We start from the raw sequence: 16442 nt of genomic DNA on the forward strand, positions 1-16442 counted from the left end.
ACCCCTTCGTACTCTTACGGCTTTATGGATAGCCCTGCAGGATTCATGGTGTCAATTCCCTTCAGCACTATTTCAGACATTAGTCGAGTCCTTGCCACGTCGTGTTGATGCACTTCTGCGTGTTCGCGGGGGCCCTACACGATATTAATGAGGTGTAACAGTTTCTGTGGCTGTTCAGTGTGTAACTGATTTTCAGAGTACTCTCCTCGTGCTTGAACAAACTTTTTATAGCGTCCCTGACAGTCCTGGAGCACACGCTGTAGGCTATTGTTTATCAGGTCCCTGAGAATCGCCTCATTTTCCATGAGCGTTGCCTCAGAGTTCTCAAGTCGAATGCCCCGTAGCTTTTCCCCTAGTGACGAAAACAAACAAAGAAAAAAGAAACATGGTGCAAGATGGGATGTAGTACTGAACTGAGCCAGAAGCAGTATGGCTTGATTTGGGGCGTTAAGCCGCACGTTGTTATGTGTTATGATGAAGTCGACAACCAGTCAGAGAAAATTCTGGTCATTCCTTGCAATGTACTTCCTCAGTTTAGTCAATACTGACGTCTAGTATGCTGCTGTAACAGTTGTGTGAGGGGGAATTGCATGCTGGTAATTCATTGTATGGTAGTCACACTTTCCCTGTGATGAAAAAAAAAATTCTCGTTTTTGGTGTTGGAGAACCTGGTGTTGCCTCCCTGTGCCTGCCCGTTTCCCTCAGGATCATAATCATGCAGCCATAATTCATCATGGGTGATAATTGATTCGTGAAATGTATCCCCTCCACCTTACGACTTGTCTCTGTTTTATCACAGCCTTTTGTTCAGGTGTCAACAGGCGTCGCACCCAACTGGCGCAGACACAGCAAATACAGAGATGAACATGCATAACAGTAAAGACATTGCCCTATGAAATTCTCTACACTTCTAGGTGCCACAGTCTGGAACCGCGCGACCGCTACGGTCGCAGGTTCGAATCCTGCCTCGGGCATGGATGTGTGTGATGTCCTTAGGTTAGTTAGGTTTAAGTAGTTCTAAGTTCTAGGGGACTGATGACCCTAGAAGTTAGGTCCCATAGTGCTCAGAGCCATTTGAACCACTTTTCTTCTCTACACTTCACTGAAGTTAAGCAATCCGCCGATCCTGACGGACAATCAAAGCGGCTGTGTTTAAGCTTACTTCAGTCACAGCAGAAGCCTGAACACCAAGCCCACCTAGTTTAACACAGACACATCGGTATTCTTTAAAGTTCTTGAACGGCCTAAACACTATTGCACGATGTAGTGCATCTTCACTATAGGTTTACTGCAGCTTTTCGTAAGTTTCAGGGGCTGTATATTCAAACGGACACAGAGGTTTATTGCTCCGCACTGCTCCGCTCGCGTCATCTCCATATTTTGGTATGTGAAATGCTAAGAGTGTCTACAAAATAGAGCGAACCAAAGTATTGTCGCCTATGGACTTTATACATAAACACCCGTTCTTTTCAAATATTCATGTTACAGACAGTAAACTATCACGGAAGCTATAGCAAAAATCAGTCTCAGCCTCTTGATTAGCCTGGTATACCGCATACAGGAAGAAAAGAGAAACATTATCCGTTAAGTCATTATGGGAACGATAGCGTGTGTGTCGAGTGATCGTGGCAGACCTTCGCTGAAGAAGATGAATAAGCGGCATGGATCACTGCAGAACTGAATGTTTCGCTAGCGAACCCCGTCAGCAAAAAACAACACGACTGGAGCCTCAGACGCTGACAATTGCAGGGCGAGCTGGAATTCCGAAAGATTCATCAGTGACGCAAATGCCTGTGACAAAAAACGTTGTGTTGAAGCCATAAAACATGGACTATAAAGCAAAGGAGAAAAGGTCATTTGTTTGGATGATCCTTGTTTCACGCTGTTTCCAGTTTCTGGCCGAATTTACGCCCATAGAGTGAAACTTGGTGGGGATTCGTTGATGATATGGGCAGCCGTATCGTTGTATTCCATGGACTCCACAGTTACTCCGCAAGATTGCGTTACTGCCAAGGATTATATGACCGTTTTGGATAATCACGTCCATCCGAAGGTACAGTGTTTGTTCCTCAAAGGTGAGGCTGTGTTAGAACACAGCTCACATCGTCTGGAACTTGTTTTATGAGTACGAGGATGAACTGTCGCAACATATCTCCGCTGGCCACCAGCGTCATCAAATTTCATCATTATTGAGCCTTTGCGGTCCGCTTCGGAGAGAAGGGTACGTGATCCCTATCCACCTACATTATGGTTAACTGAAAATCCCATTGTTTTGCAGGAAGAATGGTATATGGTTCCCTTGGAAACTTTACAGGATCCATATGTATCCATTACGAGACGACTGGAAGCTGTTTTGACGGAAGACGGGTTTCCTACATCACATTAGGCATGATAACGTGTTATGTTTTTGCTGTTTCCATATTTTTGTCCAACCATCGTATATCTACCTGCAACTGTACTGCATTGTCCTCTAATTCCTATGCGCACTGGCTAACTTGAAAATGTAAGCATAAAATTGAAGTACTGAAATGACCAAATTTCACTAGAAAGACGGTATTCAGTAGATCACTGAAACAGCTCTGAGTCCCCAACACTGCTGTGCAGATTATCTGTTTATCAAAGCTTTAGTTAGTAGCACACCATCACGGGGCACAGTTAAGTGGTGGATTTTTTTAAAAGTCAGGCTGCATTAACTTCTAGTGACCAACTGTTCCCTCGTCGCCTTTTCTTAAATTATTCAACAGAATTTAGGCAGGAATTCGAATAATAAAGTTCAAAACTCACAAGTGTTTCCGTTTCAAGAAATTTTTGCATTTATTTTTCTTGTAACCCGCAGCAACAAGTTTGATCACCCTTCAAGGATGAATGTTTAGCCTATGCGAGAACGTAAATAACCAGGCACTTCCTCACCTAGGTCCCTACTTACTCCGATGCCTCGAAAAAATGTAAGTTCAGCTAGTTCAGATTCAAGTTTAAGGTTTCAAATGCTTATGGCAAAAATCACCAGTCCGAATGCACAGTCTAGATCGGCTGTAGAATCTCAGAGATCGGAATCGTTCCCTGTCGAAAAAGTACTCTAAGTCCACTGATGGGAAACATTGCTAAATGTTCACTAGAGTCACACGTGAAAATTTACTAATCCCACAACTCGCCACTTAGAAAACTCTCAGCACTTTCCCGAGACGACGAACTCGCGACCCATCCATCACGCGCGTTAACTGTTCGGAATACCGTCCAAACCAGCGTGTCTCAGCCGGGTATTTATACTCTCGCATAGGTCACATGAGTCAACCAAGTAAAAATATAAATCTATTGATGTGTACAACTATTATTTCAATTTTATCAGCTTTTCAGTGCAGAAATTAGATTTTTTAGTACACACACTCGCTTAGCGTGAAGTAGATTTTTAATATGAAAAAGTTACTTTTGGTGATATAATTGTTAATAAATATAAGCAATTAATTATGAACCTATTTCTACTTTCTTAACATTAATGCTACCGCTACTTTTACGATACAAATTAATTTTGTGGCTAAATTTACGATTCAACTCAGAATACACTTTCCTACATATAGTTCGAAAATTATACGTTTATCCCAATATTCGTTTCATTCTCTGATAGGTCTTTACGAGCTCTATCCATTGACATTTCGTTTAGGCAGGTCGGTGTAGTTGTCACCAATTTTATAAGTTCTTTAACACAGAAAACTTAAAAACTATTCTTCGCACCTATGGCGCACTTATGTCGTCGTTCTCGCTATAATTTTCCTGCGTTCTAATTTTATTACAACATGCCTGATTTTTCAGTCTTCGACAAGATCCTTTAGACTGTCACGGTGGCCCTTTCTGCCATTTTTCTCTCCAACGGCTTTTGAACACTGGAAATAACGGACAAGAGCTTTCAGAGTGTGTTTAGTCGCTTGCTAGCATCAGATTTTCTCATCCATGGTGTCCACTCCAGCTCAAAGAGCGGCGACACCTAGCGGACGAACTACAAAGCTGCTGCCGCTGTGGGCGACCACGCTCATACACCACGTGGCTGCTGCCAGTCTCTCTTACCTGACAAAGGTGAGCTTGTGCCAGCCGCCACACAGAGCGAAATAAACACCGCGCTCTCAGTCGCGTCCGCCCCCAAACTTTATAAGGAGCCTTCTCGAGGGCTGTGCGGTCCATACCTCAAACCATGCGATTCACAGGAAATGTTTGCAAAAGGGATAAGAGAACTACTTTCAGATAGTTACTGTACCTTGCCACTCTCGAAGAGCACATGGGGAAAGTAGATTTAACATCTTCTCGAAGAACTCTAACTTCTCTTATTTTACCGCGATGGTCTACACGTTCTCTACGTAGCTGGGAGACCAGCATATTACTTTCGAATTCTGAAGAGAAAGTTCGAGAGTGTACTTTAGTGAGAAAATATGGGGGAAGAAAATACACCTTTGTTTCAGTGGATGCCACCCAAACTCGCTAGTCATATAAGTGACGCTATCTCCCTAGTCTTTCATCACGCCAAACAAGCGGCGCCTCTTCAGATATTTTCGATGTCCTCCATCAATCCTAAAGCGGTAGTCCAGAAGTGTTTTGCAGACAGCATCTTTACTAGATTCAATACAGCCTGTAGCTGTTCTGCCAATAAAGCACAGTCTTTGATTCGGCCTCCCCTCATCATTTCCTACATGGTGGTTTCAATTTAAATTGTTCATAGTAGTAATCGTTAGGTTTTTAACTGACTCGAAAACCGTTAGTACATGTGGTCCTTTGTGGAGTACAACACCAAGATGGGGTACGCCAGTGAGTAAATTCGAAACATCTGAATTAATTACCGGTGTAGTAAGCTACTGTCCCAGAATACTGGGAGGATATCGAGGTAAGACAATCTAGTCAATACTCTGGAAACAGAGATAATAAGAGACTATTAGCTTGTTCAACGATTAAAGTACGATAACGAGACATTTACTGTGGGAAGCATATGGCAGAAAAAGAGAGCACTTCAGCAATGGCATTGGCGTTGTACATGACCGGAGAGAAGAACTATAGGGAGCGGGAGATGCAATCTGACAGCAATATGAAGACTACCTGTTCAGGTTTTGTCCGTATTACGAGAAAATATTGGTGGTTGCGTGAAATGTTCTTCGTGGGCTGAACATATTCCGTAAAGACCAACAAATATTCGATTGAAGTTGGTTTTGTATGTTCCTTGGTAAACATATAAAATATCCGAAAGCGGTTATGCTGAATTGAGAAAACGAAACAGTTAAGAGCCAAATGCACACATGCACTTCGTTCAAATTCTCTGGTTCCAAAAGCTGATGCGGAGTTCGTGAACAGAATGCAGATGTGACTAATGTCGCCTACGGGCACGGTAACATTGAACACGTAAGCTTTTCGAAATTATCCTCTTTTTCTGAAGACTATTTTGGAACATTCTTCGCCACTAAACAGTATGACGTTCAAACGTTCAAACATGTGTGAAATCTCATAGGACTTAACTGCTAAGGTCATCAGTCCCTAAGCTTACACACTACTTAACCTAAATTATCCTAAGGACAAACACACACACCCATGCCCTAGGGAAGACTCGAAACTCCGCCGAGACCAGCCGCAACAACAGGCCATGACAGCAGCGCCCTAGACCGCTTGGCTAATCCCGCGCACCAAACAGTATGACACGTTGTATAAATAAATTGTAAAACACGATGACATAATAGTATACTTTCGTTCATTTTTTCTCTACCCTTTACATTTTTGGATTTTAAATATTTAGGTTTTTGTATCGGACATAAAATTTTAATATGTAAAACAGCTATTTTTGTTGTCCATCAGCTCACCTAGATCGTCAAATAATTAGTTAACTTATTCGTTGATGAAACTTGCTGCACACTGCAGACTCGTTGGTTTACCGTTAATTCAGCGAGTCGCAGCCTTAATTCTGCATTTCTTTTCATGAAAAAGGTTTTCTTTTGTGTTATTTCCAGTCGCTCTGCTGATTTGTACACAAGGTTTAAGAACTCCTTTTCTAGTGTAAGGCATAAGATGACTATCTAATATTTTAAAAAGACGGCAAGAAATGTGTTTCCTCTCCATTCGTGAATTTTTTTCACGAAAATATTATTTACTAGAACAAGTTTCGAGGCTTCCTATTTGTTTCCCGTGAAACTTCAAGTCCAACGGTTAATGCGCTTCTTGTACCTGAATACTCATCACTCTTTTACCCGATTGAAATTTCAAGATATCTAATTTCTTATGCTGCCCCCCCCCCCCCCCCCCGTCTTATTTTCAATTCATTCGTGTCCTTACTTCTCCATCTTTGCTTATTGAAGAAAGAAAACGTACAAAATCAAGTTTCAATGGTGTTTATTTTGTCCGCTACAGCCTGATATCGCGTTGCGACGTACAAAAAAAGTGTACAGCTGAGTTAGTATGACATACACGTTGTTATTTGTTGTACTAAACATTGTCACAGCATACAATATAGAGAATAATATCATTGGCACTTTTTTCAGTGTCGCCTCAGCTGTCTTGTTCTTCCACAATTATCACTATAGAGGGGCGACCGGTCCTGTCATTTGCGGGCAAGAGTGTAGAAACAGGCCTTAGAGCACAATCCGCCGTCCGATACTACCTGACCACCCGTTGCACAGTACATGTGACAGTAAATATTTCATCGCCCTCTTGGAAAACGTACTGTTCCCGCCACAGTGGCTCTAGCAAATACTGCTCGTTCACAATCCGAGGCAACGTTCAGGAGAATTATCCTACACAGTCACCATATCACATTGCCCCTGGTGATGTTTATGTGCTGTAATAAGCGCAGAACCCCAACACACGAAATGGATGTGTCAGCCTGACACCTGAGAATAACGTCAAGTCAGAGTATTGTTATCCCGAGTTATACAGCAGCTACATCAGTACCCATCATAAGCACCATTAAAAAATTATTGTTGTATCCTCACAAACCTTTATTCCCTATCATAATAATCTGGAGTAAAAGACTGCAAGAGTGACTACTTACAGAACTTATTCTTTATAAGACTGAGGTTAGGAAACCGAACTTACTACAGACATGCTATTGCGTTCCGGGAATATGATGCAAAGGGAAAAAGCGATTAGTCTATCTCAGATTAATTGTAACGAACTAATATACGAGGGGTGCTTCTGAGTCGTTTTTCGTATGAAAACTCTTGAAAGCTTTTAAACAAAACAAAAGTTTCCCAAATAAAATGTTCACTCTGCAGCCGAATGTGCTTTGATGTGAAACTTTACTAGCAGTTGCTCCAGCGAAACTCGTGCTTGAAGCCTTTGCATTTCGCGGGCAAGGACTCTACCAATTGAACTACACAAGCACGAATCACTATCAATCCTCACAGCTTTCTTTCTGTCGGCCTTCCAAACCGGTGGAAGAAGCACTTTGAGAATGGGAGTTCACACACGCTTGGGTAGCTCAGATGGTAAGGCCGGCTTTCGCAGCCGTGCATTGATAACGTGCCGTTGTTTCCGCCTGCGGAGTGCGCTCGCTCGCTGTTGTTTACTTTCAGCGGCCTTCACTTAGTTGTCGATTACGTGTACTTTAACCAAGGCCAACCGTTTCCGAAAATGAACACTACACTAAGATCCAGCTTCCGACATTCTGGGTATCCATTTGTCTATGTTAAGCAGTACGGTGTACATGAAAGTCGTCAATGGCGCGGTGGGCGGAAGATTACTTCGTGACACCAAATGTAGACTACGCTGTTGCCACGCCGACGGAAATGTCGGTGCGGTCACTGTCGACCACGCAGGCTAGGATATGCTCACCATACGAATTTTCGAACTACCATTTGTGCTTCCGGCAGAGGACGTTATCGTGGCTTTCCGCTCCTATAGTACTGCACATGGCCACACTGCTGGGCGCAGTTCCAAATGTACCCCATTCTTAACGGTGTACGACAGATCACCATCGATCTTTGTTGCCACGTGCCATCTTACCTGAAAATCAGCGGGTGCTGCGCGGTTGTCACATAGGACAGCCAACCCAAGACCTGTTCCGGGTGCGGCACAGAAGGCCATCTCAGGTCTGAGCGTCTTCAGCGAAGAATCACCCACCTACCAGCCGCTACCGTGGCGCCTCCGACTCCGTCGACGGGATTACCGATCACCTGCGCATCGGCGTTCTCTTCACCTCCAGCCGGCCGCCGTCCGTCGGACCATGTGCCGGTGACCCTTCGAGCTGCTACGGATACCGCCGGGGTCGACGCGTCACGCTCACAAGCTGCCTCTACTAAGGCGGCATTACCAACTACGACGACTTCCGATCCCCTCGCGGCCGATGATACGGACATCCCTTCACTTGTCGTTCCCTCGACTGCGTTCCTCCCAGACAGCCGCGACTCCCTCCAGTCTTCCGACACAGAGGGACGATCACGCAAACAACGTTTTCGGAATGAGACAGCTCACTTCCCCCCGATGCTCCAGAGGCCGTCCGACTCGACGAGGCCTCGGAGAGCCTGCACGACGACAAGAGTGACTCTGGCTGTGCTGATGCCTACTCTGCCGGCTCGCCCAGGTGCACCTGAACCACTGGACTCCGCTGTTGCGACTGCCGCCGAGACGTCTTCCGTTTGTACGGACGAGGTGGAACGTAAGAACATCTCAACGACTGCGCTCTCGATGACGTGGAGTGACGACGTCGGCGAAGCCCCGAACAACACGCTTGGGACGGAGTTACCACGTCGGAAGCCTAGTTACGCCGTCGATAACGCAGTCAGGTGACGTAAAGGCCGGTTCCCACTAGAGGGCGGCAGCGCGGCGTGCGGCAACGGCAGCGGCAAGCGTTTTCCGCGTTGACGCGGCGGCTCGCGGAATTGCCGTTCCCATCTGGAAGCGGCAGACGCTAGCGGTAGCCAATGACGGACAGCCACTGAGGTACGGGGCAGGACCCACTGAAACGCGCGGTGCGTTTGATTAACTATATCTTACACCTACGTGAAGGAAAGACGAAGTTGGGTGAAGACATACCAATTTTTCATTTTCTGTACAATGTACTCTTTCACATATTTCATTATTCATGTTTTCTCATTTCACCATAAACAGATTTCATGACTACCGTTCACGATTGTTCACTATCTCCTAACACATTGAAACAATGTACGACAAAAGAGATTATTCAGATAGTTAAGCGAGACAAAAATTTAAAATGTGATACGGTAGCAGGTACACGAAAACAGTAAGAACACAAAGGCTAGGTGGAAGGGATGAAAGTGAAAGCCACCTGATAGAATTTCCCACAGAGCATAATGTAATCATCGCCAGCACCTTGCTTAAGAATCACGAAAGAATAATAAATATTTGGAACAGTTTTCGAAACCAGATTTTAAATTGTAAGGCATTTCCTGGTGCAGACGCAAACCTGACTGAAGCCTGTCAATAGCAAGAAAAGCGTTCTGAAAAAGAAAATTTGTTCACGCCGAATATAAATTCTAATGGTTGGATACTATTTTACAAAGGTATTTGTGTGGAGTGCAGCCTTGTATGTAAGTGAAACGTGGACGATGAACAGTTCTATCAAGAAGCCAATGGACGCTTTCAAAACGTGGTGATTCATAAGAATGCTGAACATTAGATACGAGGATCGTGTGACCAAAGAAGAGGTACGGAATTAAATAGAGGAGGAAGAGGAAATTATTGCACAACTTTGACAACAATAGGGGTTAGTTGACAGGACGTATTATGGGGCGTCAAAGAGTGAGGACAAAGAGGTTGGGTGATACTATTCTGATAATAATCATCTGTTGACATACTATTCTACTATTTTATCTATTAATGTAAGCAGTGAATTTACTCTTCCATGCACTCCTCCACAAAACATTTAAACCAAAACTGAAATCAGCTGAACACCAAATCTTTCAACCACTGTCTGACAACTACTGGATTCACTTTCAACTTTCTATAATTATCACTGGCTAGCCACATACACATACAGATATAAGGAGAACAAAAGTAAACAAACATTAGTTTTCAGCATATAATTCTGCAGTTTGGCAACATGTGCATAAACAAAGCAGACAGGAAGGGACATGAGGTGAACACACTGTAGTTACGACTTCAAATCAGAGTTTTCGGTAAAACGTCTACTGCTAGTGACAGAAGAAAAAAGAGCGAACATGAAAATGTGCTTATGTTCCATAATGTAAGTTTTAATTCAACCTCCAGCATGTGACCAGGCGAGGGGAAACGTATATGTCCGCCAAAAACTCGATTCACTGTAAGTAATCAGTTATTCACGTAAAAAAAGATTTGAACTGTTTTATAATCTGCAAGTATCACATATCAAAACAAAACTGAATCATTCTAGATTCCACCGAAGATGCCTTAAAGTAAAACGCGAAAAGCGTCTTGAATCAGTAAAGTACACTGGATAAAGAAAAAAAAGTTTGTTACTTACCAAAGGAAATAATCAATAGCTCTAGATATTTAGTAAATTACATCTTATGACATACCAGCAGATTAGTTTCGGTTTAACTTCTCATTCGACATGCTATTAAATGCCGTTTAAAAAAATTCATCTATCCCTTCTGAAAAACTGTAGTTACTTTCATATCTCGGTAGATAAACAGATTTAGGATATTTATCATGCGACGAAATACATGACTTTTCACAAGTTATCGTTTGCATAAAAACACGTTTCGATTTCTTGAAACGTTTACGAAATTTGCGGTTGATACAACCATATGGTTTACAACGAAGTATCGTTCGCGTCGCGAGCGACCCGCGCGCGTTCACGGCACAGCCCGTCCGCCGACATATCATTCAATATCTCGAGAACGGTGATAGCTATCGATCTGCTCTCAGCTTTAAAAACAATTTCGATATGTTGACTAAATTTCATACGCAATAATTTATTACCTAAAATGAACTCTACGCAAAGTCCACGCAATGTGTTTTTACCTCTGCACACTCATTAAAATTTCATGTGAAGGTTTACGTAAATGCGATACAGCAAGTAACCACCACGAATAACGAAAAGAAATTCGGTTCTTTATCGAGAGAAGATATCAGGCTGTAACATGCCCAAGAATCAAATTTTTCTACCGTATAGTTACCTTGGAATCGGATGATAAGTATTTCATAGCTGCCGCCGCGTTCGCACCAGCGGTTCGGCGAAAGTTCGTGTGGCCCGGGGTGCCGTACCTGACGTCACGCTCAGCGCGTTCTGTGATTGGCGGCGCGCACCTGGAGCGCGGCACGCGGCAGCGGAAGCGGTTCGACATGGTCAAACCGCGACGCAGAGCCCGCCGCACCGTGCCGCTGACTCCGTTTCCATGGCAACCACGCCGCTGACGCGCGGTTTTGACGCGCGGCAGCCCTAGTGGGAACCGGCCTTAAGGCATGACTCGCCGTTGCCTCGTCCCTCTTCACCTCCGCTGATGGAGTACCCCCACACGGCGGGGTGGGACTCCAAACCTACCGAGTAGCGACGATAGACACCAATACCGCGACATTAAGGAATTTCAGCATGGCGACGCATCTGGACATTCTTACCAGAGGAGTTACTTCGCGATTGGCCTTGACAGGATTTACGTCTCTCGGGAACTCACCCCTGCACACCAAAGCGCAGAACTTTGGTCCTTGGACTTTTCCGACCACTAGTCCTTTGCCACGACAATTACTATATCCTTATACAATCCGACACCGAGTGTGACAACAACGCATTCCCGTCTCCTAACTCTGCGCAGACTATAAAATTTTTGCACGACTCCTGGCGACGTGTTACCGCAAGGTACTGCCTAGCATTCTATACCCACACAACTCCGAGTGGCTCAGTTACGAGGTATATACGGCCACGGGAGAATGTCGTGATTTAATTGCACGGGCAGTGGCGTGCAGAGCCCTCGCCGCTGTGCTTGCCATTGAATTTGACAGCGCATTCGACAAAGTGTGGCATCTTTTTCTGTTCTTAGTAGTAAGTCAAATGGGGTTTCCATCCGCCTTTATCGACATCATCCGGCGACTATACGGCAGTACCGAATCGCTGATGCAGGTCAAAGGCCGTGTGCCGGAACCAGTGACCATCTGGTACTCCATAAGGCAGCGTTGCCCACTTTCGTGCTACGCTATGCCATGACCTTGGCGCCGGTCATCGGGAGCCTGATGACCCATCATTCTGGTCTCACTTTGCGACAGCACACTTTTCGGTGTCGTTCGTATGTGGACGACCTCCTCCTCTTGGTTCGCTCCTGTAATGAAACACATATGGTTCTTGATTGATATCGAAGTACGGAAGTGCAGCGGGGAGTAATAAGAACGTGGCTAAATCCATGGCGATATCCACTGGACGGGGCCTCTCACACGACCATTTAGCACATCTCCCGTGCATACAGATACTACGATACCGTGGTATCATTTTCACATCCACCGTGTGCCGCGCCACTGTCATCAACTCTTGGCGTACTCTCCACATTATCCGCACGGCGGTGCGACAATACCTTCTCCGCCGAATCTGTTCTTCACAACGTGTCGAATACCTCAAGCAACATGTTGCGTCCAGAGTGCTCCACATCGCACCGGTACTCCCGCCGCCGTCAGTTATTGGACGCAGCCTCCAGGCCGCGTTCGGATGCTTTCTTAGGGCCGGTACGCTCTGTAAGGTACGTTAAGAAACGCTCACCCTTCCCCATGAGCGGGGGGCCTCGGCCTTGTCAATGTGCGTCTCCGAGTGGCTTCTTTGTGCATGTCCACCACGCACAAGCAGTGGAACGGGGGCGCCTCCGTTGCACTCAACTTACTGGAAATTCTTATGCCCGCGGCCATATCGCAGCCAGTATCGGTCGGCCACACCACGCACCATCTGACGCACATTTCTCATTTCATCGTCAACTTCAGTTATGCTCACACTCACTTACCGAGCACAAGACTTCTACACGCCACCGATTCATCACATACCCCGCAAGAACGTGGAACACGAACATTAATCGACGCGGTGGCCGTCGGTTTGGCGCCGTGTCCAGCAGCGTTTCCTTCCCTCCAACGTCGTGTCAACATGGTACCACGTGGCGTGTGGAAAATTCGCCACAAATCAACTCTTGAAGCCATCGGATTAACGGGCACTCCGCTTTGTTCAATTTGCCACCTCATCGATGACGATGCCCACCACCTGACTTGTGCTGCCCCAGTAACGTTAGGAAACTGGATCGACAGTTCCTTGCCTGCTAAGTCCGCGTTGCGCCGGATTCAGTTGACCCATGGATTTTTATCCATCCTCAGGATATTTATTTCCCCGCCACCAAAAATCATGTGATTGTATGGATCGAGGGATGGACGATCACTTACCTGTATAATGATAGCGATAAATCACATCTAGACTTCTGGTAGTACTTTCAAACCGACCACGATGAAGTCGAGCATCGACCGCGCTACCGCACATTCTTCGCCAAATTTTTCGCGCGGTCCTTACGTCACTCCCACTCAGCTGCATGGTGCCACACGCGGACGACACTCCTGCTCCTCCTACTGACATCTGAGACTCTTCGCACTGCATTTCTATATCGTAACCCAGCGGGGTAGGCGCATGGACACGCACCCCTTTCTTTTATGGACCATACCAGGGCACGCTGGTCATGCCAACTCTACTGTCCCCTCCTCCTTGGTTCGTTTTGGGCACTTCTTCCCGGAAGTGGTGCCGGAGACACCGTGGCCAGGCCTCGCATGTTGACCCCTGTCCACTCTGTCTGCACGCCTCATTTGCCGAGCGAGGGGATGCCTGCAGGTCTTATCATACTCTCCCATCTTCTTCCTTCTTTGTCTACGGCTTCACACATTTTAGCTTGCTTCAGTACCACTGTTATTATTTTTTTTGCACGCCTTGTTAATAAAGACCTTGATCGCCTTATTCGAGTGTAACGTTCCATGTCCGTAACCGCCTGCTGCACACCCTCGTCTGACAGGCACATGGAGAGATCAGCGGCCCTAATTAGTATCTTTCCACCATATTGCCGATCGGTTCGGTACGCGACGGCACCGAACGGTCTTGTTTTCCAAGGAGAATCCCAAAAATACTGTGTAAGCATTTCGCAAGCGATTCCGAACGGTCCTATTGAACTGAAACGCTTTTGTCAGTTCTCCTCGCGCCAACCAGTTAAAAGCAATTTGCCTCAGATCCGCGCACGCTGCAGCGCCACGATCTTGAAGCGCCGGCCGCTGTGGCCGTGTGGTTCTAGGCGCTTCAGTCTGGAACCGCGTGACCGCTACGGTCGCAGGTTCGAATCCTGCCTTGGGCATGGATGTGTGTCATGTCCTTAGGTTAGTTAGGTTTAAGTAGTTCTAAGTTCTAGGGGACTGATGACCACAGATGTTAAGTCCCATAGTGCTCAGAGCCATTTGAACCGTTTGATCTCGAAGCGGCTAACAGCCGACACAGGCACGCTGTTCTTCACGCTATACTGTTCAAATTTCACTGACCACGTGCTTCCACGAACGCATCAGAACGATGGAATATTGACTGTATTCTGGAAACTGTCTTAAATGTCACATTATGTCATTTTATTCTCATTCACATCGACGTCTTGTTTTGGATTTTACGTTAGTTGCATAGATGGAACACATATCCACGAACCCGAAACATTGTTTAACAGAGCGTCAAAGAATAAGAAGATGCATAGAATGTGGTTGTAACTCACTCCTAGAGATCTAAATGATGAAGTAGCTTACTTTCCTATATGATACATCAATGATTTGGTTCATTAAAACAAAATTTCTAAGCACGCCTTTTCGAGAGCGAGAAGTTTGTTGTAGTATATAGCAGCATCTAGTGAATCAAAATGTTTCATATATGTCGGAATAGTCTGAAAATATTGTGGCGGGAACCTTTCATCTGTGTCTAGTGATTCTTTCGCAGTTAAATTCTTGTGACAAGCTAAAGTTTAAAGACGATTATTCCTAATTTCATTCGCAGTAATTTAAGTTGTGCTCTTCGAATCGTGTCTGACCACACTCTCGGAAATCGCTGCTTATTCAGAAAAAATGGTGAATTATTTGCGACAAGGAAAAGTATAAATGTCACTGACGACGATGATGTTTGGTTTGTGGGGCGCTCAACTGCGCCGTCATCAGCGGCAGTACAAAGTCCCAGTTTGTCCTAATTCCAAATTTTTATGCCATCCAATCTAGCCGCTGTCACGAATGATGATGATGATGATGGTGATGAAATGATGAGGACAACACAAACACCCAGTCGCGAGGCAGTGAAAATTTCCAACCCGGTCACGAACCGAACCCGGGACCCCGTGATCCAGAGGCACCACTTAAACATAAGGATGTCACGAAATCGACCGTAGTCGTTACCGACAAAACGCGTACTTGCGTGTAAATAACAACGAATATTTCAGAAGTTTGACGACTAACGAAGTCCCAGAATGTGTTACAAACACGATGAGGAAAAAAATATTATCGTTTCCAGCGGTATGCAAACCAAAGACTTTGGACATGGCATTTCGCTGGCTTACCAACTTCGCTACTACAACTCACATGCATTCAGCCTTTTAGTCAACCTAATTCCACTTGAGAGAGACACAGGCCGATTTCATTGTTGACGGATGCGGTCGAAAGGCGCAAATGCATGAAATTTTGGATGGTTTCCTCTATCAGGCTACACAAAGTGCCCTTGCATTGTTACTTTGAAAGTTTTAAATGCGTTTGGATAATTAATAAGTAAACCAATTCGGAAAAAATTACGGAAAGTCACTAGTAATTTTGGCAAAGACTCATGTGATATACGTAAGGGGAGCTGACCTTTTGAAATTTAATTATTTTTAAACTCTTAATTACGTAAAAATAACAGGTTTTTGGTGAGAATATTGACCTGAACTGTTGTTTCAAGTTAGAATCGTGCACAGTAACAACCATTACAAACCATATTTCTAACAAAGGAAAATACACTGTCATGAACTCACTTTTACAATAACAAATTCTAGGTGTAAATAAACCACACCGAACCATACGATAGGGTCATACCAAAATCCAAAACCTCTCGGTACAGTTGTCGAAAAATCGGCGGGAGGACCGATCGGTAACAGATCTCAGAAGCTTACTGAATAGCAACTTTGGATAAAGAACCGAAACTGACATCCATACATAGGCTAACCTACTGCACCGACTGGTATGAACGATACAAAATAGGGCCTCAGGACCACAGGACGGAGCCACGAGCGTCTCCCACACAAGTTGAATGTCTCCCACTTCCGTGTTGCGACATTTGCGATACTGTGGGCGTGTGTCATCATGAAGCAGAAGCACTGCCTGGAGCATCATTCTACAACCATGGTTTTCGACAGAAATGCTACCCCTTACACGTTATTTACTCTCCGGTGGACGTCTACTGGTATCTGTCCTTGGGCCGGCTGTTGTGGCCGAGTGGTTCTAGGCGCTTGAGTCCGGAATCGCGCTGCTGCTGCGGTCACAGGTTCGAATCC

This window comes from Schistocerca serialis, chromosome 1 (assembly GCF_023864345.2).
Source record: "Schistocerca serialis cubense isolate TAMUIC-IGC-003099 chromosome 1, iqSchSeri2.2, whole genome shotgun sequence".
Lineage (NCBI taxonomy): Eukaryota > Metazoa > Arthropoda > Insecta > Orthoptera > Acrididae > Schistocerca > Schistocerca serialis.